Below are 26,552 nucleotides of genomic sequence, written 5' to 3'. Positions count from 1 at the left end.
ATAGGCTAGACATTCTGCTTTGTAGATGTTGAATATATTTTCAGGGGTTCATTTTAAAGAAATTCTTCTCATAATATTTTCACTTTTGCAAAGTATTCTCAAAATACAGTAGTGCACTTAAATGCAATGCAACAAGTATTTGTTTCAAATAATTACATTCTGTTAAATTGATTTTATACTTGACAGGAGCTTAGGTTTTTAGTAGTAGACAACTACAGTACTGTATAATGACTATAACTGGGTTATAACCATGGAGGCAATAATGTTTTATATATGGTATACATTGTATTTGAATTCAACATCCAAAGACATTAAGCTAGCTTACTCCTCAAGAGGACAGTAATATATTATTATTATTATTATTATTATTATTATTATTATTATTATTATTATTATTATTATTATTATCATCATCATCCAAAAAACAACCCAGCATAAAACCCCTGCTTTCCTATTTCTGGATTCTCCTTATAGTTTTATATTTATTTCCAATCCAGCATTTGTTGTTAAATTGTTTGAATTGTATTACTCACCTTACTGAATTTATAATTATCAGTTTCTTTACTCATAAAATTATGTTTTTCATTGTTGTTTAAATAATAATAATAATAATAATAATAATAATAATAATAATAATAATAATAATAATAATAATAATAATAATATTTGTATATTCTCTTTTATTAATAACTTAAAACTAAATAAAACAAAACATTTACTGAGTGACAGTTAAAAAATAAACGTGGTTATTGAAATAAAACAAAGCTACAATGATAACGGGGCTGCAGTTCATAGTTATCCAGTAGCACTGGATTTTTATCCAACAGCACTGAATTTTTATACAACATTCTGAATTTTTAAAAGAGTACTCTTTTGAAACTGACGGGTTTCATGTCTTGTTGTCTGTCACAGAAAAAAAAAAAACCTACTAGAAAGTGTAATATGAGAAGTGAAAGCATGTTTAGCATGCAGGTGGTATAGCAGCCAACATGCATTTCTGTGATATTGTAACTCACTTTGACAGTAGATGCAAGTAACCCTCTTTCTATCCAAGAAAAAAAAAATCCCATTCACAAGTCCTTCAGTTGAAGTGGTTTGTTACATAATGCAGTTCTGTGAATATTTTATATTCAACCTGGCATGCACTCATGTATTAAAAAGGAAATTAATTACGATATGCAAAGAGAGACAAGACTAACACGCACTAAAAAATTATTTTCCTAAAAAATTAACGTGTTAGTCACAGAAGTTAACTGCAATTAACTGACAGTCGTAATACTAATACAAAAAGCTAAGCGAGATAATCACCACCTTACAACTTTAAACAAGTACATATTTTATTTTTCTATTTTTAGACACCATTAAAACATCACTTGTAAATGTTACTTTAATAACAGAAAGTCTTACAAACATGTTTAAATGACTAAAATAAAGGCAGAAATAACAAAAATAAATAAGACAACAGCATTCCACTTCTTTTTTTAAATGTATATTATTATTATTATTATTATTATTATTATTATTATTATTATTATTATTAGGGCTACAACATTTTAACAACTCAGTAGTACAGGACAAAACACCAATTTCCAAATAATTTTAAACTATTTATTGAAGAAATGTGAAGATAGCTGTGGAAGAAATAACAATACATGACTTCCATAGATACGTTAATTTGGCATCAAACCTAACTTGCTTTGAGGACTCAGGCCTGGCCGTGAGGATGAGGCAGAGACCCCCAGTATGAGGTAAGTGGAGAGGGTAGTTATAGTGCTTGCAGGTATTAATTGCTGACCTGTAAACTGAATGATTCAATAGGTGACATGAAGTTTGGTACATGACCCTCCTCCCAAACTTTAATTATAAATTTAATTTCAATAGCACATTTTGTGTCAATAATATAACTTTACAATTGGTGACCAGAAGAACTTATTAATTTTTATTGGGTACATGAGACAACCTCTTGGTATCCACGTAAAGCAATACAAATAAAATTACACGTTTCCGTATAGATGACTGTGGGTCATTGCAGCAATTTTACAGTGAAACACGCCTTGTTTTCAGAGTTGACCATTTCTTGGCAATTTCACTTAGTTCAAGCCAGTAAGATTAGACTGTCCAATCTGTCATCTGTCATCTGTTAAAAGCAATTGGTGTGCATGGTATGTCACAGAGGAAATGCTCCTCTTATCCTTACACAACTGAAACGTTTCCTGAATTGTTTCAGGTTGAAGATTTTGCAGTGAACAAGGTGACCTGAAAATATCCAACTCAGCAGTCAAAACATAAGGATCTGGGCTATGCACTGGAAACAGATCACATGCTGCAGAAATCCTGTCTTCTGCTGGGTTGTGTGAGAATGATGGTTGCAGTACATCTGCCAATGGTTCCACTGCCTTCCGACACACTTCCAGGTTTTCTTTGTATTGAACAACCAGTAGATTCAGTACAGCCTTGAATTCACCCTATAGAATTCTGATAAAGACAGCACTGTCTGGGTCTGAGGATGATCATCTAAATGTCATGGTAAGCATCTGGTTTTGTGCTTCTTCTGGTAGTCTTCATCAGCTTCAATGTTGAACTTTGGAGCAAATACACCTGTTGCATGTATTTCAGCATTCATTCCCTCATTTGAAATAATTTTCTCCAAACATGTGACAGTACTTTGAACAAGGTTCACAGCATCCAGTATGTTGAGGTCTTCACTGAAGATTTTCAGTCAGAATCTTGGTTTTGTACATTACATTTTTCATAAACATTAGACTGGCAATGAAGTCAAAGTGAAGAATCTTGGAATACAATCCACTGGCTAAAGCCTTATCCTTGCCTGATATGGAGGGGCCACAGCAAATCTCTTTCAGAAATGCAACAATTGCTTCAAAGGATTGCCAGACTGCTTGTATTGACTCTGTTCTTGCTGTCCATCTGGTTTTGGACATGTTGCGTAGCTTTAGTGCATTTTCAATGTCATCAAGTTGTGCATGCAGTACTCTGTACCTTTTTGTACTACCAGAAAAAAAAAAAAAAAACATACAGTTTTTCCACAAGAAAGAACAGGTGGGCGATGATTGGACTTGCATTGCAGTTATGTTCTATTACTGTATTTGATTGATGAACCTGGCATAGAATGTAAGGCACTGACCTTCTGAGACTCTTTTGCAATTTTGCTTGTACACCTTTGAATTTTCCACTCATTGAAGAAGCACAATCATATGACTGGAAACAGAGTTCATCAGTGCTCAGCGTGTTTGACAAAATTGTATTTAAAATTATTTCAGGAAGACCACTACTTGTTTTGTCAGTTGCTTCTTTCATTTCCAAAATTCTTTCTTTTGGATCGCCATAACTGTTAACATACATAAGAACATAAGAACATTAGATATAGTCTATATCTAATAAATCCAGCTCTGAGGTGTTGACAGAGTCTTCTCTGCTGATTGCATTACTAGAACATTCCCAAAGTCCAGTCTCTGGCACAGTGTTGCAGGGCTGTAAACAACAGAAAAGGATGTCAAAAGAGTGATGAAAACCACTATATTATGTGTCATAATACAGTAAGTAGCAAGGCGGTAGGAAAGGCCTGCTTAAATGTTCAGTTTGTTTATTTTTAGAATGGGGTTTCCCCCTCCGTCCCTGTATCGTGTTATTTTGTATTAGTATTATGATTTATGTTTTGTATTTTTTATAAATGACGGCATAGCTGTGTTAGTTTTGTTATTGTGTTGTTTTTGTTTGGACGTGTTCTGTCAGAGGCGAGGGAGTAACTCATCCTCTGCCAGGAATGATTAAAAACCTTGTCATGGTAATGTGTGGCTGTCGGCTGGTGTATTGTTAAACTAACCAGCAGTCACAAAATGATTTCCATTACATGAGAGTAGATGTTGAACTTCATGCTGATTTGAACTCGGCTCTCACCAAGATAAGCACCAACTAAGACTTTGCTTTGCAATAAACTAATATGATCCATCTGCATCTCCATCCATTTGCGTTGTTTCCATCTGATGATGTAGATATCCTTCTGTCTGGTGTTGATTGCTGAAGTGTAATGCTGCCTCCAGGGATCATCTCATTTTGCCTCCCCAGCGCATCAGCACACAGAACAGCTGAGATGCTGGCTCCGGGAACAATGCAGTGTGGTCTCCCCAACACATCAGCATTGGATTGAGCACCAGTGTCTGGATTGAGCTAAGTAGGGTACATCTCTGGAGTCTTCAAGTGGGCACCTTCCATCCTTGTTGTTTTGTTGACTAGTCCACGACACCTCAAGAGGGCTCAACAGTGATTTTGGCATCCCAGTATCACCCCCCTCTATCCCCCACTCAGCTCAGCCCAGCTTACAATAAACTTGTGCAGAATGTGGCTGAGGTGTAATGTGAAAATTGATAGTTTAACCCCTCGGCCATAGTAAATAAAAGCCTGCAGCTCTCTGCACTCTGGGTGGGTGTTTGGAAGTGGAGAGCAGGAGAACGGGAGGAGAGAGATTAATTTAAAATAAAAAATATTTAGGATCAGTGAAGGCGATTGCCCAGTCTGACCTGGATTGTATTTGTATTTTTGTGTTTGTAATTTGTTTTGTCCAATTATTTATTTTGTGCTCTGTTAGCAAGTGTTTATTTTTGTTTAAATATTTTTTTTTTTTTTTGTATTTAAAATAAAAATGGCGCATGCCGCGTCTGTGAACTGCAGTTACCTTTTCTTGTTTGTCCTTCTGGTCTGATGTTACCACAACGCCATTTCCTGCCACACATGGTGTCATCATGGGATCCACCACAGCCTCCGACTCAGGCAAGACAGAAAGATGTACTGCAGTTTTTTTTTTTTTTTGGTTATAATTTTTTTTGTGCAGGTGAGGAGGCAGAGAGGAAGGAAGGAGCGACAGAAAGGGGACACAGACCTGGAGTGGGAGAAGTCAAGCATCCACAGCCCAAGAGGGAGGAGCCCAAACGTCCTGCACCTGAGTGGGAGGAGCCCGAATGTCCTGCGCCTGAGTGGGAGGGGCCCGAACGTCCACAGCCTAAGAGGGGGGAGTCAATGCGTCCACATCCCAGGTACCCGCCAGCAGAGGAAGAATGCCTGCTGGTTCCACCTCCACCAGCAGAGGGAGAGTACCTGCTGATTCCGCCTCCACAACCGTGGGAGGACTACATGCCGCTCCCAACTCCACCAGCAGAGGATGTATGCCTGCTGATTTCGCCACTGCAGCCAGAAGGGGAGGAGCCCCTACCACCTTTGCCACAAGAAGGGGAGGAGCCCCTAAAGGGAGGAGCCCCTCCCACCTACGCCAGAAGGATGCGGTTTCCCACCCCCTCGGGGGAGAGGAGGAAGCGGGGTTTACTTCACCTTCTAGTGGAGAGAAGAAGCAGGATCAGGCTCGCGTCTCCGTGGAGGAGAGGTTGTCTGATTCGCCGTTCCTCAAGCAACCCAGCAGTAGCCTTCTGTCTCCAACCCCACTCAGGAGCTGCCTCTCCCTTCAGCATTGGAGGGACCAGGGAAGGATGCTGCCGGACCTCAACAGCCCCTGCATAGTTTGCTGAGGGGAGCATGGGGGAAAAATGCCCTGCCGCAGTGGCTGCGAAGAGGGCCAACCCTGGCTCTCCTCCTGCCATCGCCTCCCGAGGATCTGCTGCCGCTGTCGCCTTCTGAGGGACCACTGCTGCCCTGCCTTGCACCGCCCAAGGATGCCTGCCTCGCAATGCCCAAGGATGCCTGCCTCGCACCTCCCAAGGATGCCACGTCTGCATCGCCTGGTGCTGCCTGTTGCTCTGCATCACCTGGTGTTGCCTGTTGCTCTGCATCACCTGGAGCTGCCTGTTGCTCTGCATCGCCAGGAGCTGCCTGGTGCTCTGCATCGCCTGGGGCTACCTGGTGCTCTGCATCACCTGTGGCAGCCTGTGTCTCTCTTATATCCCCTAGAGTTGCCGAGGATCCCGCTTCGCCTGGGCTTGCCTGTCTGTCCTCTGCTTCTCCTAGGGTTGCTGCCGATCCTGCTTTGCCTGGGGTTGCTGCCGGCTCTGCTTCACTTGGGGCTGCTGCCTGGCTTGCACCGCCTGGGGCTGCTGCCTGGCTTGCGCCGCCTAAGGCCACTGCCTGGCTTGAGCTGCCTGGGGCCACTGCCTGGCTTGCACTGCCTGGGGCTGCTACTAGTCCTGCAGGACCGCAGGAAACACCGGGCCCAGCGCCTTAGAAAAAGGGGATGCCAGCTACAAAGAAAGGAGGGGGGGAGGTCAGGAGACCAGCTCCCCCAGCCCCACATGGATTATTCCAGACCCCTCTTCTGGGACATTGAGACTTAGGGGGGAGGTGGCCATTGGTGCCATGTGTGCTTTGTACAAGGAGGGGGATATGTAGCAAGGCGGTAGGAAAGCCTTGCTTAAATGTTCAGTTTGTTTATTTTTAGAACAGGGTTTCCTCCTCAGCCCCTGTACTGTGTTATTTTGTGTTTGTATTATGATTTATTTATGGTATTTGTTATAAATGATGGCGTAGCCGTGTTAATTTTGTTATTGTGTTGTTTTTGTTTAGAAGTGTTCTAGAAGAGGCGAGGGAGTAAATCGTCCTCTGCCAGGAATGATTAAAAACCTTGTCTTGGTAGTGTGTGGCTGATGGCTAGTGCGTTGTTAAATTAGCCGGCAGTCACACAATTAATAAACTTGTGCAGGATGTGGCCAAGGGGTCGCCTGGATGACGAACGAACTTCAGGGTGAGAGGAGATGTCCTTGTTAAGTGGCAGGGTGTCGTTTGCCTCTACTTTCACCAGCAGTTTTGTTGTAGCTTCCTGACGACGAAGATGAGGAGGTGGAATGTTGCTAAGTACCGGCAGCCATGGAAGTGGAGTAGGACGTAGAGTTCCTGAAATTGTGCGCATGGTGGTATTTAGCTGCATGTCAATTAGCTTTGTGTGGAATGAACGCGCCCAGACTGGAGCACAATACTCGGCCGAGGAATAACACAGAGCAAGTGCTGATGTTTTCAGTGTCTGGGCACTGGCACCCCAGCTTGAACCAGCCAATTTACAAAGTAGATTGTTTCTAGTACTGACCTTTGCTGCCATTTCTTTCAGGTGATCATGGTAGGTTAATGATCAATCAAGAGTCACGCCGAGGTACACCGGTGTCGGGTCATGTCGGATGCGTTGCCCATTTATGATGATGTTGATCTCACGTTTGGCATTTACATTGTGGAGGTGAAAGACGCTGGAGACTGTCTTGGTTGAGCTTGGCTGCAGTCGCCATTGTTTAAAGTATACCGCCATGCCCTCCAGGTCCTTGTTCAGAACCACCTCGACCTCCGTGAAAGAACCGCTTTGAGACCCGAGACATATCATCTGCGTAAATGAACTTGCATGTTACAGGCATATCATTAATGTAGACGTTAACAGAGTTGGTGACAGCACAGAGCCTTGTGGGAGTCCATTCACCTGGCGCCTCCATGAGCTGTAGCTGTCACCCATGTGAACTCTGAAACATCGGTCGTGGAGGAAGAGTTCAATAGTCTCCACTATCCATCTTGGAGCCACTCTGGAGAGTTTTAACAGGAGGCCCGCATGCCAGACCATGTCATATGCAGTGGTGAGATCAAGGAAAACAGTTCCTATTTTCAGGTTTCTCTGGAAGCCATTTTCGACATATGTTGTCAGAGCGAGAAACTGATCACAGGTGCTGCGTCCTCGCCTGAAACCTGCCTGCTCAACTACGAAGGTTTGTTCCAGTCCCGGACTGATTCTTTGCAGGATCAAATGCTCCAGTAGCTTGAAACACACCAAAAGTAGGGAAATTGGTCGATAGCTTGCAGCACTGAGGGAATCTTTGGCAGGCTTTAGAATTGCAATGATCTTCGCCTATCGCCAAGTGTGCGGCATACTCTTCTCTTGAACAACTCGGGTGTAAAATGCCACGAGCCATGCCTTTGCCTTTGGTCCGAGGTGCTTCAGGAATTCTGGCAGGATATTGTCATAACCTGCGGCTGTTCCTGATTTGATGTTGCGTATTACCTCCTCGAACTCCATTGTTGTAAATGCCTCTAGAAGTTCCTGGTCAGGTTCTCGTAGCTTCTGGTTACAATACTGGCGCCACTCGTCACACACTTGACGTCGGTGTGATTTCTCCAGTGAGGCCTTTGCCACTTGGAGCAGGTGAGAGGCAACGGCATTTGGTTTAACCACACGTCGAGCTTGTATTGGAGGCTGCTGGGCAGCTCCGAGTCGTCGGATAAGGCTCCAGCTTTTTCGGCTGGAATGGGTGAAGTTCATAGATCCTACAGATTCTTCCCAGCAACTGAGTCTTGCAGAGTTGAGTGATTCAATCAAGCTATTGGCTACGTCTGGATCCTGAGATTCTTCATACTCCTCAAGGAGGGCCTGGCACTCTTCATCCAAGCAGGGTGTGTAGACTGGCCTGTGGCCACGGGGGATAGACACACTGGCTGCCTTGAAAATGGCTCCTTGGAAAGGGTGGTACGCTTCCTCGACTGGGATACAGTGCGCTGGAATGGTCACAATACTCCCATCCAGTACCTCGCTGTACTTGTCCCAGTTTGCTTTGCGGAGGTTCCATTGTCTTTGAGGTGAGCTGATATTGTCTGAAGCTGGAGTCCAAGGTGGATGAGCAGTGGTCTATGCTGACTATGAGGGAAATCTTCTAACACCATTTGAGACGCTGACAAAGGGTGTTTACCAGTGGATGAGACCCAGCAGAGGTCTAGTGAGTAGTCCTTCTGCCATCTAGCCGAGTGAAAGGTCCCGCGCTGCTTTGAGTCATGGGTTAAACTCAGGTCGTTGTTGGTTGCCCATTCGACCAGTAATTCCCCACCATCATCGGGGACTGAGTAGCCCCAGTCAGGATGGTGACTATTGAAGTCGCCGACGTACACAGCAGGGAGGTCGAATGAAGTAAGCATGCTGTGACCCAGCTAACACTGGGTGGTTTGTAGACGTTAGCGATCTTGTATCCTCTGACACTGATCACATCACAGAAACTTGAAGAAGAAACTGGAACAGCATCAGAGATGTCAGAACGCACATACATTGCACAACCATATTTTGGGTCTGGAGTTGACAGGATGAGGTCTAAGCCTCTGATCGTGTAGCTTCCCGCTTTCTGGAATGATATGTGTGTCTCCTGGAGACAAATTATGTCAACATCATAACGATTGGCTAAGGTGCTGATGAGAGTTAGTTTGGCTGCTGAGAGAGCCTCAACGTTGAGTTGAAGAACTCGAAGAGCTGGTCCAATGGCTTGAAAGTCAGAGTCCGGCACGTTGGGGTCTGCTGTTGGTGGTGGCACGTGACTGGGATTCACTACTGAATTCGGTCCGTGGGTTGGATCCTTAGCTTCTCCAGTTTCGGTCGAGGCCTCAGCTGGGTACTGACAGGTGGCACGACATGAACGTGGATCCATTGCCACCCTTGCCATTCATGGCCTGCTAAATGCTCACAGGAACCAAGGTGGCTGCAGTGGCCTGCTGGATACCTGAATTAGACAAAAAAGGAACCTTGTGGGGGCCTGCTGGACACCCGTAGTGGTCCTAGATGTGACTGCCGGGGCTTGCTAGACATCTGGACTGAGCAGAAAAACCTGGGAGGTTACAGTTGAAGGCAAGACAGTGTCCTGTAGAATTCCTGCAGCAGACACTGAAACCCAGAATGGATTGAGGGAGCAGCCGCTCCTGACTGTAAAAAGGTCTCAGTACTCACTTGCCCAGGAGCTGCTGTGTGAGCTGCGGTGGCTTTGCTCACTGAGTCTTCGGGAAGTGGAGGCGGGGCATGAGAGGCTGATTCAGAGGATGCAAAGGGAACTGAAAAGTGACGATCCGAGGTTTCGTCATAACGTCTGAGAAGAGGTGAAACCTGAAGAGTAGATAGATACATGTTAAACAGTTGTTCCTTATGTGCTGTTGATTTGAATGGAATATTTTTATTGCGTAGAAACTGTTGGCGCTTTGGGATTGTCCAGCTTTTGATGTCTGAAACTGTAGCTGATCTACAATGAATAGGAGAATGACCGGAGTGTTGTGCTGATCTGCAGCTGCGGCGGAGAGCAGGTGAGGGATCCAATGAAGGAGATAGAGAGGAGGACATCTGGGCTGAAAAGGCTGTAGTTCGAAAAACTGTACATTGCAGTTGCCTTTGAGTAGATACATCTAATATGGGAGGAACTGGTTGAACCGAAGGAATGGAATTCTGCTATAGGGAATGAGCAAACAATTCGTTGTGCGATAAAACGTAGTAATTCAAAATTTTATCCATGATTGTATGAGTATGAATGAATAAAAAACACATACAAATGGTAAGTGGAGAGGGTAGTTATAATGCTTGCAGGAATTAATTGCTGACATGTAAATTGAATGATTCAGTTGGTGACGTGGAGATTGGTGCATGACCACCATCCTGAACTTTAAATTTATAAGTTTTATTTGATGCATTTGACTAATTTATGAGCAAACTAGACGTGATCTTTTTTTTATCCTGTTGATATTCATTCTTTTATTCTCAAGACTGTGGTCAGTACCACAGGTTTTGAAAATGCACTACTTAATAAATAATTATTGGCTCATTAAGGAAAGTGGAATTGTACTTTCGAGATGAAATAAATTATCTCAGAATCTCGACATGAGAAACTGTTATATTGAGATATCTTGTGATATCGACATAATACATTTACATTTTTTGTCCTCTATGAGCCAGTGTACAAACACGATTCAAATAAATGATATCATTTTAGAAAGGAGCTAACTCGAGTGGCATTCTCCACTGACAAGGTGGCAGTATTTGAATGACAGGTTACTTCTATTGAGGTGAGCAGGTAAACGTTGATTACTTCAGTCGTAAGTTAGCAGACACATGCCCAATCTTGCAGCTGCTTCTGAAAAAGAGTCAGTGTTATTTCAAGTAGCACTTTGAAAATTGGAATTTTTTTTAAGTTTTTACTTTGAAAGCACACAAACTATTCACTCAGATAACCCTGCAGAGTTACCTGAGTGAACCCTTTGTGTATTTTCAATGTAGGAAATTGAAAGAAATTCCAGTTTTCAAAGTGCTGCTTTAAATTACAGTGGCAGTTCTTTCACAAATGGGAAAATAATAAAATGTCAAAACACATTATGAATAATCTTTCATTTAAGGTAAAATGGTTTATAATAGACAAAATAATGCTTGTACAATACCATCAATGACACAGAGCCTTTAAAGCCATGTAGAAGAAGAGTACATAAAAAATCTACTGGGTTTGCAAAAAGTCTCTGAAAACATTTCTATTTTATCAAACCCTTCTACAAAAACTATTTGATAAAAAGAAGACAGGTATGAATTAACTAAATACAGTAGTTCTAGAATGTAGTTATGCAATACTAAGAAGAACTGAGAACAATAAGCTGTTGGATTAAGATAAATATAAAGAATAATAAGTAGTTGTTATCTGTTGGTAAGGTTCACTGCCTACCTGCAAGAACACCACTGTCTAGCAAGCTGACATACGGCGACAGAGGGAAGACTTTAAAATAAATGGAAGTAGCAAAGACTGCTGGAGTATCACCTTGCTTGCTGTTAATGGCATTTACCAAAATATTGTGTTAGCATGTGCCAACTGAGACAGTAGAACCAGGGACACCCAGTGGGTATCAAGTATTCTTACCTGGCAGACCTGGGACAAATATAGTTGTATTTGATATTTTATTTGTAAACACCAACTATTTCAAATAGTTGAAATATTTAAATATATAAGCTTGAATAATTAATTTTTAAATATTAAAATATTAACATATTAAAATATTTAAATATATGTAAGTTATTTAAAAAATAAATTATTACCAAATAGTTAATGTATTATCAAAAACAAAAACATAACTATTACTCTAAATATATAATTACGTACCAAATCTTGCAATTACCACATGGTGGTTGAGGAGGATTTCTAATAAGGAAAATGCTAAACATTTTCAATTCAATAACTTCTAAACACGCCATTAAACCAGTGGTTAAAGATATTTAATTGTTTTCAAATATTTACCCACTGAAATAAACTATTCAAATATTTCAATTAATTGATCAAATTAAATCTAATTGAAATAGAGCAGTTTCCAAAAGATAATTAAGTGGTTAACAAGGACAAGGCTTAACCTTCTTCGAATGCAGGATAATAATTCGGTTGCTGTATGTTACAGTTACATATTTATGAAGAATTTAAAGTATTTCAGATACTTTACTCATATTTAAATATTTTCAAATAATAATTGCTTTCCACAAATCATATTTCAATATCTTCAAATAATAGTTACTTTCTGCAATCTGTATTTAATTATTTTCAAATAGTTACTTTTCACAAACCATATTTATAACTATATTTATCCAGTGGTCAAGGGTATATGCAGGTAAAAGGCGTTTACCCACTTTTAATTTGGGCAATATTGCGTTTACCCACTTCTCATATAAGGCATATAGAGTTTCCTCATTTCGACTCTCCTGTGATGTGCAAATCCTGGGTTAAAGACAATATATTTTAACAGTGAGCATCTGTGTTCTGTTGCTGCTCACAAGACAGACAGCTGAGTGCTCTCAATCAGAACTGTGGCGCGAGCAGGAGGGGTGTGGCCACTGGACTGCATTTTCTGTTTGTGTGTGTGTGAGTGTGAGTGTGAGTTTTCTGTGATTGGTTGTTTATGTTCTGTTCATGTTCTATTGTTAGGCACACTGGACCTCCTATTAGCCTTCATCCTGGCCCATGAAAGGACCCTCACAGAACTGTTCACATGAAGCGCACCGTTGTGTCTGAACAGCACCTGAGAGGGAAATGACTGTATGGGGGTCTCTTGATGGCTGAAGGCCAATAACATTTACCTGTATCTGTTCTTGCTCAATCTATCTCTGTTGAATCTATCTGTTTAAGTCCACCAAAAGGGGAGTTTACCCACTTTTTTATTTACCATTACACCACTGCGTTTTTCCACTTGTCATATAAGGGATACAGGATCCGATCTTCGATATTCGTGCAATCCCCTCACTAAATTTATGCCTGGCAAAAAAACAGTGCTTTGGCAAAAAATGAGATATTCCAAAACAGCACAAAGCAATTGCGAGACATTGGAATATAGCAGTTTTTTTAGCAATTCACAAATCTGTTTGTGCCTACAAAACCGTCTGTGCATTCACTACCAATATAGCAACTGTACACAACATCCAGGCGAGAATGCAGAATGATGGACAGTCACCATTAGCAATGGCATTACCCCGACAAGCTGCTATCATTGGTGTCACCACAGTATGTACTGACATGACAGCAGACGAGACCACACAATATATCGTGAACGCATACATACGACCTTCCAAATACACAATTGGCTCCATAGCTAGGCAACGAGTTTTCAAATTAATGAACTGATAACTCCACTGTTTTATTGAATATGGACAGTATTGTATCATGAGGAAATACTATATAGGTTTCTTTAAAGGCCAGCTAATCTAACATTGCTGTATGTTCTTGACGTTAAATTTTTTTTTAAAAGTCTTTGGATACTGTCTGTTATTTTTTTTTTTTTCTGAATGATTTTGTTTTTATATATATAAGTTGTGCCATGACAAAGTCTACTGTGGTAGCACACACTCTGATTTGTAAATGTAATGAGTTCATTCACCTGCAAAGTAAACATCAATCAAGCATTTTTAAATACACAATACACAGAAATGCGTTATGTTATTCATTCGACTCACCCATTTGAACATCATGATTAAGCCCAGTTTGTAAGGTTTTGAGTGTCGCCAGAATGGATATTTTTTGCTATATCCATTTTTTTTGTAAGAATAATAATTAATTCTAAATACACTCCTAAAATGTTAATTGTAGCCTACTATGATTTCTCAGTTAATAAACAGTCTCTGTACAATTAGCAACATTGAGATTCAGCGGACTGGACAGCTGCATGAAAACGGACAGAAATTACAGTTAACAGAACTGTTTGTCCCGCCTCAGCTAACTTATGATTGGACTGCTGCAGAGAAAATACAGGTCTTTGATTGGTTGATCGTATCACCGGTCTGGCCTTAGGAAAATGTTAGCATGCCTTTCACAGCAAGAGTGCCCTGACAGTGATTGGCTCTCTGAACTGGAGCTGCCCACCCCTACGCCCGTAATACGCATAAACCTATTAAATAGCCAAAGAAAGCAATTGGCCACACGATGGGTGTATGACATATTTATACAATTCATTTACAGATGTGTGACAATGCACAGCAAAAACAGGCAGGACCCCCCTCCCCTCTTCTTTCAATCTTCATTTCCATACTTTGATGGTACACGTTGGATGCCGATATGTCTGTGGAGCAGTGAAGAACACATATAACTGTATATGTAAACACACTACTGCTGTCCATATCAATATAATAGTCAGTGATAAAACACATAACTGATCCGCCCATCTGGTGTGTGTGGATGGGGGGGGGGGGGGGGTTAGGATTCTGTACTATTGTACGTTCAACATTGCATCGCAGTTGATGCGAATATCATCAATATCATAACATAACACTGACAAGCAGTTGATCAGAATACAGTTGAAGCATATTGAGCACAGCTTACTATTCATCCCCCTCCCTGTGATGCATACTTCACGCAGGCTCCATCTGTGTCTGACTGTGGTGTGCCATATTGTCATTACCAACTACGATGACACCTCAACACTAAGCAATTGTACTGCACATGTTACCAAGGTCTCCATGTAACACTGCTTCTACCTAAGTCAAAATGTTAAAAGAACTACCCCCTATACTTTGTATAGGTACCCAACTCCAGAGTGGACTGTTAATCCAACACTATTTGAGCCAGCAGTGTGCAGTTATTGGAACTAGCGCATCGCAATTATCACGCAGATATTGGTATATTCAGACGAATTAGGGCTTTTGGCCAATTCAAATTTGATTGCGCTATGTACCTATTGAATGTCCACCTGGAATAAATTTGCATCCCATGTTTCTAATTACAGACGCATTACCATATGCTAATAGGACCATATTAAAGGAACAGAATAAGCCCTCCGAACACTAGCCACACCAGAAGAGGTCATGGACCAGCATAATTCTTCCTCCCTTTGTCATCCCCGTCCCCGTCTTATGTGTGTTTGTGCCTTGATGTGTGTTTCTCCCATGTTTGTAGAGCCTCCTCCCCCATCATTCATAACTGTATACACATGAAGTGGTTATTGTGGGTGATTTGAGGGGGGGGGGGGGGGGGGGGGGGGGGTCTATCGCATATGTCATTTAACCATATTGAGTCTTATTATTATTGGGATCTATATATAGCGCTTTGTGAATGTGTGGGTTGCTGTGCATTGTGAAAGGGTATTGCAGGTGCTCCAACAAGGACAAACACAAAGTTCATGGTTCAAGTTCTTTCTTTAATTTCCTTATGGTCTCCTTGACCAGGTTTAGATAATAGAGCTGGCTCTACCCAACAATGGGTATTGCCAATACTAAAACAAGGCGTGGCAGTCCTGAAATAATAATTACAAAAAGTACAGACTCAACACAAACACAGACACGTCTCCGGACAGTGTGTGCTCTTAGTGCAGGTGCGGTGCTGGAACAGTGATGCTGGTTAAGTGCAGGTGCTGGTGAAGTCCGGGTGAATCGCTGGCCCAAGGCTGCAGCTTCCAGATCTGTACTTAATCAGTCTGGCGAAGACAAAATACAAACGGTTGCAAAACAAGACAAAAACACTTAACTTTTGTTCTAAGCAGACCTCGTTTCCTCCCATCAACCACAACAAAAAAGAACCGATCACAACGTCACATCCCCCTAAAGTACCCATAGCCCCGCCCCCTCCGATAGCTAGTTCAATCACGTCTCCTCCAATTCATGAATGAAACTTCACTCACCGTACTAGGGCGATGACTCCTGGTACCGTGACGCTGTCCCTTTCCTGAATGGCCGGCTTCCGACTGCCCCTGGAATAGACTGACCAACCATTCAGTACAGTGCACGTAATTCCTGCTGCTCTCAACGGTCGAGAGGGAGATTGTTGATTCAGATTAATTCGCTCTTTGTCATACGCTTTTATATATTTGTGGGGGGAACACTCACCTGGTTCAGAACGCTTCTTGTATCAGCAGTCTTCTAGCATCCCTGGACCTATGTGCCAGCAGTGGGTCCCGTCTATCGAGTCGCTCTAGCACCTCTTTGTCCATGGCACTTGCATCCACTGCAGGGTGGGGGAGAGATGTTCCCATGTAAAGGTGGTATAGTTGTCCCACAGGTAAGTGCTATGTTATGCAGTACACAGCAAGCTAGGAACAACCTACACACCTTTAGGGGACTATATTGTAGCACCCCTCCAGAATCATCCAAACATCGGTAACACATTTTGAGCATGCTGAAGCACCACTCAATGACATTCCGCTTAGATGTGTGAACCTCATTGTATGCCTTCTCTACAGCAGACACAGATCTGAGGACAGGTGTAATAAGCCATGGTCTCAGGGGATATGCCCTGTCTCCTGTATGGAGACAGCACTGTCGTGAGTCTTTGTTATGTGTGTTTACATTTACGTTTACATTCAGGCAGTATTCGGAATAAAATACATGAGTGTAGGAATAACTTTTCCAAATGTATTCCGCGGTTATATTATGCTTCATTCACAGTGGTAAACATAGCCTTCTCCACACAGCAATGAAAATATAGAACCTTTAGGTAGCAATTTGTTATTAAGAATTAAAGGGTTTAACTTCAGAGCTGTTTAAAGTATTGTAATGTTATTTAGCGCATACGGCACATCAGCAGCAAAAACTAGGCTATAAATGCTCTTCTTCATCATAAAAAGAGGAACACTGTATGCGAGTGGTACTAGTAGTAGCCTACTGTAAAAAAAAAAAAAAAAATAGGAAGATATTGCATAATCGGCAACCATTTTGGGGTCATACAAGTACTAATATATTTGTACACAGTTTTTGCAAAGGCTTTGTTGGGAACACAAGCCATCGTCTTATATATTATAGATTATAAAACAATGACTCATGTGTCTAGAAAAAAACTGTTTTTCTGAATAAGGTGTCTAGAAGGGCTAGTATTCTGATAGTGTCCTAATACTAAGTGGGTATGGGTATTCAGTATCACGTTTTCGGGTACTGTGCCAGAACATTGATAATGCCACCTGTTACATCCCAGATAACCTACATATTGAGGGAGTAGTAGCCCTTGCGTTCATAATAGCTGCTACTTCCACCCCTGCAGGTGCCCGGATAGCAATATGGGTGTCAATTGTCAATTGCACCTACCACACACATGCGGCAAGTGCACAACCTCATAAAAACCCTGCATTATCTCCTCCCTGTTTGCTCTGGCCCTGGGGAATTTAATATGTTCCTCAGAACGTCGCAGCAACGCGGTTATGAACCGGTCGAGCTGGCGAGACATGGCTGAATGGGTGATCCCCACTGTATCACCTGCTACCTTCTGGAAGGCCCCGGTAGCCAGGATACACATACAGACAGACACTGCACTGCGAAGATTTGATCTGGCCAGGTCATCATGCAGCATGTGTCATAGATGAGTCAGGATGTCTCGGCCGAGACAAAACCTGGACACGATTTGCTCCTTGTTGAGCTCCTCATATGTGTACCATGGCCGGTACACCCTTTCAGCATATCTTCACCTATGTCGGGGTTGCTGATGCTGGGTGTGCCTTGCATCATTCACATCCACATGTCGACAGACACGCTGCATGTTACCCATGTTTCCCATTGTTGCCTGTTTGTAGTCAGTGCTGGAATGGTAGTGTGCGCAGAATTAACACAGTCCTTTTGTAATCCTTATTCTGCCAGTCACAAACCTTGTTTTATGCTTAGCGCATACCTTTGAATATAGCAGGATCACACATATTGTTGGCTACTCCCCCCATATTGCGCGATGCATACATTTTATTTCTGCACGGTGCAGAATGGATTGTGATGCGCAAAAGGACATTTCAAATATGGCAACTTGGCACAATTTCGGCACAACGGCCATTTGCGACACACATACCCCTCTACGCGGTGCGCAAACCTTTCAAGGATCGGGCCCCCCGAGTTTACTCACTTCTGCTCTCCGGTGATGTGTAAATCCTGGGTTAAAGACAAGATATTTTAACGGTGAGCATCTGTACTGCATTGCTGGGTGCGAGACTGACAGCTGAGAGTTCTCAGAATTGAGGCTGTGTGTGTGTGTGTGTGTGTGTGTGTGTGTGTGTGTGTGTGTGTGTGTGAGAGTGTTCTGTGATTGGTTGTTTATGTTCTGTTAATGTTATGTTTATAGGCACACTGGACCTGCAGGGCGGTGCTAGTAGCCTTCATCCTAGGCCCCGAAAGAACGCTCACAGAACTGTTCACGTGAATAGCACCTGAAAGGGCAAAGGACTGCATGGGGTGGCTCTGGATGGCTGAGGGCCAATAACAAATGTATCTGTTAATGTCTGGTCAATCGATCTGTTCGACTCTACCAACAGGGAAGTTCACCCACTTTTTAATTTACCACTACACCACTGTATTTATCCCAGGTCTGTTACCTGGCCTGGAGAAACAAATGCATTACCTTTGAATTGAATGCCTGTTTTGCTTTTGTCCTAAAACATGTATCATAGGCAAGGCACCAATGCATGTGAAAATTTAATTATTGGTGAATTTTACACTAGGTAATTTGCAATCCACTGTGAAAATACAGAATGATAGAATGTTAAATCAAATGTATGTTTTAGTACATGTAAGAATAGGGTTCATGTTAAAGTTGACCACAAGATGGCAGTAATTCCTAATGATCCATTTCAATGAAACAAAAAGAACATCAAGAAGCTGCAGTCCATGTTCAACCAGTCTGTGTTCCAGTCAACCATTACTCATCACTACAGCGGGCAGCATCCTGCTTGAAATGAGTCCTAAGGGCGCTGTCTGTTGTGTGAGCCACATGCATATTATATGCTGACAGATTTAGTTTTAAAAAAATCCAATGAATAGTAGTCCCAAAATTGGAAATCAAATAATTTCTAAAAATCTATTACTGCAGTTGCAGAATATTTGACAACCCTACTATTTACCTATTATCAATCCCAAGCCAACTCAACCATGTCTGTTTTTTTTTCTTAGTCTTACTCACAGCTATAACAAAATATATCTGTCAAGCTGTTGGTGTATCAGACAGGCTAGAGTTGTATCCTGGCAGAAATAACATTTAGAAAGACTCTAATAAGACTGGAAGATAAATGATAACTGTTAAAATGTAATTTCTGTTGGAGTGTTTACAACTAAAGCTATGACCCGCTATTACCGCACTGTGATTTTTTTCTTACCAGCTTTGAGTCAACTGCATCTCATTATTCCTACTGTAACAGGCAGTCTTGTGTGACCCTGCCATTATGGGCTCTGTCCAGTCCCCTATCGGTGAGGTGAGATGAGGTTAAAAGACGCTCGCTTGAGGTGCGCAGGATCGGTGGTTCGCACCCAGCCCCCTTCCCGTTACATTGGTGCTGTGACCCAGATCTCATAGAATGGCTGCAGGGGGAAGAGTGTAACGGGCAGTGTTGTGTGATCCACTGCCATTACAGATTCTGTCAAGTCCCCTGTCAGTGAGATGAGATGAGGTTAAAAGCTCTACAATCACAGATGCAAATAAGCATGACTATTTTGCGTCGTGGTTTAGATGTTCGCTTACTGTGCTCAGATTCGGGCCCAGCCTCCACCCTGTTACACTGCCACCTTAAAATTAAAAAATGCATTTTAAAATACAGCTGGAGGCACCGTTAACAAATACCTAGGGAACAGCATTAACATATTAAGCCTTCATAACCCCAAACAAGGGATAGATTCAATGCTGTAGGTAGACAGGAAGTCAGAACGCAGAACACACTGAACTTTGTTTTTGGCTTTTGCCCAGTCTAGTGGCAAAGTGAATTAAATAAACAATGCAGGTAATACTCTTTTTTAACATTGGCCCAATTTATTTTATAAGGGCTTGCAGGTTTTAAGAACATAAGAACATTTACAAATGAAAGGTGGCCATTCTTCCCATCTATATCTGTCTGGTTCCTAGTAGCTGATTTTCTAACACATGAAGACTAGGTAAAGGTGAAATCTTATGTATAAAATAAAATAGACTTATAAAGTAGGTCACAGCTTGATAAGAGACAAAGCCCACAGCCTATTGCCAGGCAATGCCTTTAAAAAAAATCTGCAGTAGAGTAGGAGAGAAACAAGGTGAAAAGTTACATACAAATACGATTTAAACATAGGCTGTCTGCTTATCAAACTGAGGACCTAAAGGTACTTAAGAACATTGCCCGAACAATGTGACTGTGAAAGGGTAGTGTCGCTGGTTAGCTACTGGCAGGAGGGAGAATCAGAGACAGAATGATGCAGTGAAAGCGCTAATGAGCATAATTATTAATAAAACAAACAAAAAAACACAGGAACAAATAAACACAAGAACAAGGACCAAAAATAAAAAAGGTTTAAACAAAACAAATGCTGGGGCTGGGGCGTCACCTTCACTGCACCCTCTACCCTCCAGTAAACAAAGGGTTTGAAATCCCTTTTATACCATGTAGCTGGGACTTGATTGATGATCATTTATCCAAATTCCACGCACATATTTGGCAGGGATGGAATTAACCGCATTCCTGATAAACTTAAATACAAAATACACAATCTTTATTTACAGACACAAACACAGTATTTACATATGCATGGCTTCCAACCTGCCACAGTGACATTATAGGGAGCTGCACTGTCCAATATTTTAAGACCAGGCCAATGCAGAAACACTATATAAATCTCAAACAAAAACCAGGCCTGACCAAATACAATGTGGGATGGCAGGGTGATCTATACAACGCGCAGGGATAGAGTAGGATGGATGAAACACATTTATTTTTACAGAGAGACCTGTAGAGTCTTATTTATTTCTAAGTCAGTGCACATGTTTACTAAAAGCAAAGATACTGGATTTCATCAAATGTCTTAGTGGTATTTATCCAGGCCAGCTAAGAAATGCTAATTAACTGTGAGGTTTGAAACTCTAGCCTTTCATATCTCAGGGCATCCATTTGAATTCCACATAAGGAGATTACATGCAGTTTCTGTGAAGGAAGCTACAAGCACAGTATTAACCACATCATGAACATTGCACTACCTGTATTCTCATGCTTAAAACTAGCAGGTCTGCTTGACTAAGCTTTCACAGATGTACCTCCTACAAGCGAAACCCATAAGCTCCTTATATACTCATTGAATTGACCTTCATAAAACAGCTGTTTTATGATTTTTGCAGTTTCTTTTCAATTTTTACAAATGTATAATTAGTTACTTAAAGTTATCATTTAGTTTATTTTGTGCTAATAAAGATCCCTGTGTCTTGAGTTTGCTAGAACTCCATTCTTATGCCGAATCTATATTATAAATATATTATTTGTTTATTGTTAAAACAAATATTATGACTGTTGTTTGCGATGAAAAATTACAGTATTGCAGAAATCGTTCTACTCTTGTTTTCTTTAACAATACTTAGTATTGGATTAGTAAAATGGCTTTCTTGATTAAGGAGATGAGGGGATTAGGTATTTTACATATAAAAGGCACTACCATTTACATTCATGGGGTTTTCATGCAAGTCTTTTTTTTAACTCGAGACATTTACACGAGAAAAATGTCTTGTGTAAAATGCTTTTTTGGGTTTCTGTTCACTCAATTTATTTTACTCAAGTAAACAAGGCTTTTCACCCAATGTCATGTAAATGAATGGGAAAGGTAGGGATTGATAATTTAACGATGTGCATTTGTGTTGTACTGTACTTCTGTGTATGTCTGTTTACGTGCTGTGTGTGTCTTATGTCATTCCTGTTGTTTGTAATTGTGTTCCTTTCACCCTCTATATTTCCTGTCTTTGTTTAACCCTCTCTGTTGCTGTGCAACCCTAGCCTGCACGCAGGGCCATGGTCTGTGTGTCCCCTGTGATTAGCCCTTCTGTTTGTATCAGTCGTGTAGTGCATGGTCCGTGTCTCCCTATGACTGGTCCCATCTGTGAGTCACTGTGTGTTCACGTGTTCAGTGTGTTCTCATTGGCCCGAAGTGTGCGGCTAAGGACCAATGTGATGTGTAAGGTTGAATAAAGTAGCGGGGGGCTTGGGTTATAAAAGGTGCTGTGATGCCCTGTTGTTGTTGTGTTGTGGTTGCCATTGTTCTGGAGTAGCTGACAGGGTGGTGTGTGACTGAGTGCTGAATAATGAAGCTATTGGAACGAAAAACAAGCGTGTCCGTCTTTCCTAATTTTTGGCTACCTGTGGAACACTACAATATGTAAACTAACTGTGCATAAAGTACTAGTGCTGTTTTTGAAGATTACTTGAAAGGGAGGTGGCAGACACTGAAGAAATGGACTGAAGTGCATTAATTCATCCCCAAAATTGCCACTGCCTGCTGTATCCACAAACTCTTGTCAACATTTATTAACGTGGAGGGCAGACACACGTTGTCTTTAGACATAGCTGATCAAAAAAAAAAAAAAAAAAAAAAAAAAGGACGGGAATGAATTGAGTTACATTTAAGCAGCTCACTTTCTCTTCGTTTTTAACTTTAGCATAGTTTTTACAGCAAGGGTATTCTCAAACAGCTGTATTAATACTATAACAATAATAAAAGAGCTGCCCGCATTATCATTAAGGTCAACTACACCATTGCTAACCATGAAATCACCCTTCAGCCATTACTTTCTGCCGTCTTGGAATCCACAGTAACAACTGCCCTGCTCCCTTGCAATATTTATAGTTAAGGATAAACAAGCTCATTAACATTTACACATGAAATGTGGGTTTCCATGTGAAACTGGGCATGGATTTTCCTGTGTGTTCGTCATTTACACGAGTAAATGAGATTTACCCTATCCCTCTCTTTGGATGTTATTTTCAACCTCAGACCTGATTTAGATGAGTAATTCTCCCAGATTTCACATGTAAATTGATCCGCATGGAAACCCCATGACTGTTTTGAGACGTTAAGGTTCTCAGCTTCCGAATATCCTTTCATGTCTACACTAAAGTTATGTTCAGTTTGCACCAGGTCAAGGTGATTTACTCAAGCATTTGTCTAGAGTTAATGTAGTATAAAATTAATGAATTACCTCAATTGAAGGCCAGAGCATCACATAAATTATTTACACAGCCATTCATTTACATTAGTTTTTCTTTCCTTTTCTTTCCGATTTCAGGTTATTTTGTTTCTTTTTTCCAAAATAAATAAATAAATAAGTAAATAAAGACAAAAAGACAAATACACTACACAAATGAGAAGAAGGTTTTTGAGCATCATCAGCAGTAACACTGTCGACAAAACACTGTCCTACCTAGGCAGTAAACTTGTCGGCCAAAGCAAATTGTAATCATGTAATAAACTAGAAAACATCAATGACAAATGAGTAACAAACTGTTTAGTGAATGTCTTAGATAAATTCAATCACAGTGGGGAGAAATGTGATGGTATAAATTACATAAAGCAAACTTATGTTACTTAAATTATATATGTACACACACAAACAAACACACACACACACACACACACACACACACACACACACACGCACAGTGCCTAGCAAAAGTATTCAGACGCTCTCACAGTTTTCACATTTTGTTGCTTTAAAGCTTGCAGTCATGACACTTTGAAGTAGGAATTAATGTGTGTTATATACACAACTTACTCCACACATTCAAAGCGAAAACAAAAAGAAAGAAGTAAATAGATAATTAATTTGAAATAATAATGGAAAAGTGATGATTGCATAAGTAGTCAATCCCTTTGCTGTGGCAAACCAAAATTAATTCTGGTGCGCAAAATGACCTTAACGAGCCACAAAATTAGTTGAATGGCCTCTGTCTGTGTGCAATATTAGTGATTCTCATGATTTCAGAATAAAAACATTGTCTCTCTGAGGTTCCTTGATCAGGTAGTGAATTTCAAGCAAAGACTCAACCATGAAGACCAAGGAGCTTTCAAAGCAAGTTATGGATAAAGTCATTGAAAAGCACAGATCAGGAGAAGGGTACAAAAAATATTGAAGTTTCTGAATATCCCTGTGAGCACAGTATACTCAATCATCAAGAAAAGGAAGGGGCATTGTAACATCCCGACATTGCCTAGATTAGGCCATCACTCCAAACTGAGCAGCCGGGTAAGGAGGAAACTGATGAGGGATGCCACTGTGAGGCCAATGACAACTTTGAAAGAGAAAGAGTTCAATGGCTGAGATGGAAGAAAATGTGCATCCTTCAACAATATCTAGAAAACTTCACAAAAGTAGCCTGTATGGCAGGGTGGCAAGAAGGAAGCCATTACTAAAAATTAAGCCAACTCAAAGCCCGCATGGAGTTTGCGGCAAAGCACCTGAGTGAAATGTGGCAAAAGGTGTTGTGGTCAGACAAGCCCAAATTGGAACTTTTTGGTCTAAATGCCAAGCGTTACGTTTGGCGCAGACCCAAAACAGCACATCTCCCAGTCAACACCATCTCTACAGTCAAGCATGGTGGCGGTAGCACCATGCTATGGAGATGCTTCTCTTCAGCAGGGACTGGAAAGAAGGGATGGGACGGTATACAATTTTCACAGTATGATAACCGTTAAAAAAAATACCGTGGTAACCTTAATATCACAAAAATATAGGCAAATATTAGAGGAAAACCTCTTTCAGTCTGCTAAAGACATAAAACTATGGTGAAAATTCACCTTTCAGCAGGACAATGATCCAAAGCACAAGGCTAAAGCTACATTGGAGTGGCTTAAGAATAAGAAGTTGAATGTCCTTGAGTGGCCCAGTCAAATGTCTGACTTGAATCCTATTGAGAATCTGTGGAAAGACTTGAAAACTGCTGTCCATAAGTGATCCCCAAGCAACTTGGCAGAGCTTGAGCAAATCTGTTAAGTAGAATGGGCCCAAATTGCACCAAGCCTGTGTGCAAAGTTGGTACAAACTTACCCAAAAAGACTTGCAGCTGTAATTGCTGCCAAAGGTGCTTCCACCAAATATTGAGTTGACGGGTCTGAATACTTATGCAATCAGAGTATTTAAGTTTTTTCTCTTTAGTTTTTGCTGACATTTACTGTAACTTATCTTAGCCTTAGAAGTCTTCAGTTTAAGCTTTCAAGTTTTGAAAAAAATATTGAGTTTAAAAAAAATTGTATGCATCATTTTGTAATTTCACAAAATGGGACACCATAGGAAGGGTCTGAATACTTTTGCATGGCACTCTTTATATATCTTGTGATGGAGTGTACATTCCAGTTCAAACGTGGGTAGTTGTGGTGCCATGGGTGTAAGAATGCACACCCCATCTAGGTAAAGGTTGTATGAATCTTTGAGGAGATATTTAAAATAAAACAAAAGTAAAATTAGAGACTTAACAAATAAACGTAAAGTGGTTGTCACAGGTTGATTTAAGAAAGGTTGTCGCAGGTTGATTTAAGAAAGGTTGAACCACAAACTTGGGTTTAAAAAGAATCAATGTTTTGTTTGGTTGAAAAAAGGAATTATATTGAAAAGGGTATATGAAGGCATTAAGACCCTGGGGAAGATTCTGATGTCAGGATTATCTTCAATGTAGCTTAATTGTTTAATTGTGTAATTGTCTTGGAGTTAAAAGTGGTAAGGTTGAAAGGGATAACCAGCGCCTTTGAAATTTTCTTGTACCCTTTTCCTGCTTTGTGCCTCTCTACCACTTTATCCCTGACTTGTTTTGAAAGCACATTGGTCTTCATAGTTGTTTTGTTGGATCACTGTGTGAGTTGCAGCTTGGAAGTCTTTATATACCTGAGGGAAATTATCTACAGGTTAAAGCACTTTGAGTACACACAGGCTGAAACCATTTTACTCATGTTGTGGCTGTTCAAACAAATTATTTATATTGTAAATGCACTTTTTAACTTTATCAATGTGGAGTAGTTTGTGTAGATTCTACATGTAAAGTCTAATTTGAAAGCGTAGTGGAGTACGCTCAGGTGCCAACAAAATGTGAAAACTTTACAGGAGGTTGAATACTTCTGCAAATCACTGTGTATATATATGTGTGTGTGTGTGTGTGTGTGTGTGTGTGTGTGTGTGAATATATATATATATATATATATATATATATATATATATATATATATATATATATATATATATATATATATATATATATATATATATATATATATTTCACCTTTTGTTGCCTTATAGCCTGAAATTAAAATGCATTAAAATAGTTTTATTTTTTTTCATTTATCTACACTTCCTACCCCACAAATCCCAAGTGAAAAAAAATTATTAAAAATAAAAAATTAAATAGCTTGGTTGGATAAGTGTACACCCCCCTTGTAAAATCACTCACCATGTTATGTGGCCTCCACCTGTGTTAAATTGTAGTGATTCACATGACGTCAGGATAAATCCAGCAGTTCTGTAGGTTCCCTCTGCTGGGTAGTGCATTTCGAAGCAAAGACTCAAACATGAGCACCAAGGCGCTTTCAAAAGAACTTCAGGACAAAGTTATTGAAAGGCACAGATCAGGGGATGGGTATAAAAAAAATATCA

Source organism: Polyodon spathula, chromosome 15 (genome assembly GCF_017654505.1).
Source record: "Polyodon spathula isolate WHYD16114869_AA chromosome 15, ASM1765450v1, whole genome shotgun sequence".
NCBI classification, from domain to species: Eukaryota; Metazoa; Chordata; class Actinopteri; order Acipenseriformes; family Polyodontidae; genus Polyodon; species Polyodon spathula.
The sequence above is the reverse complement of the archived record's forward strand: the minus strand, read 5'-3'. Positions refer to the sequence as shown.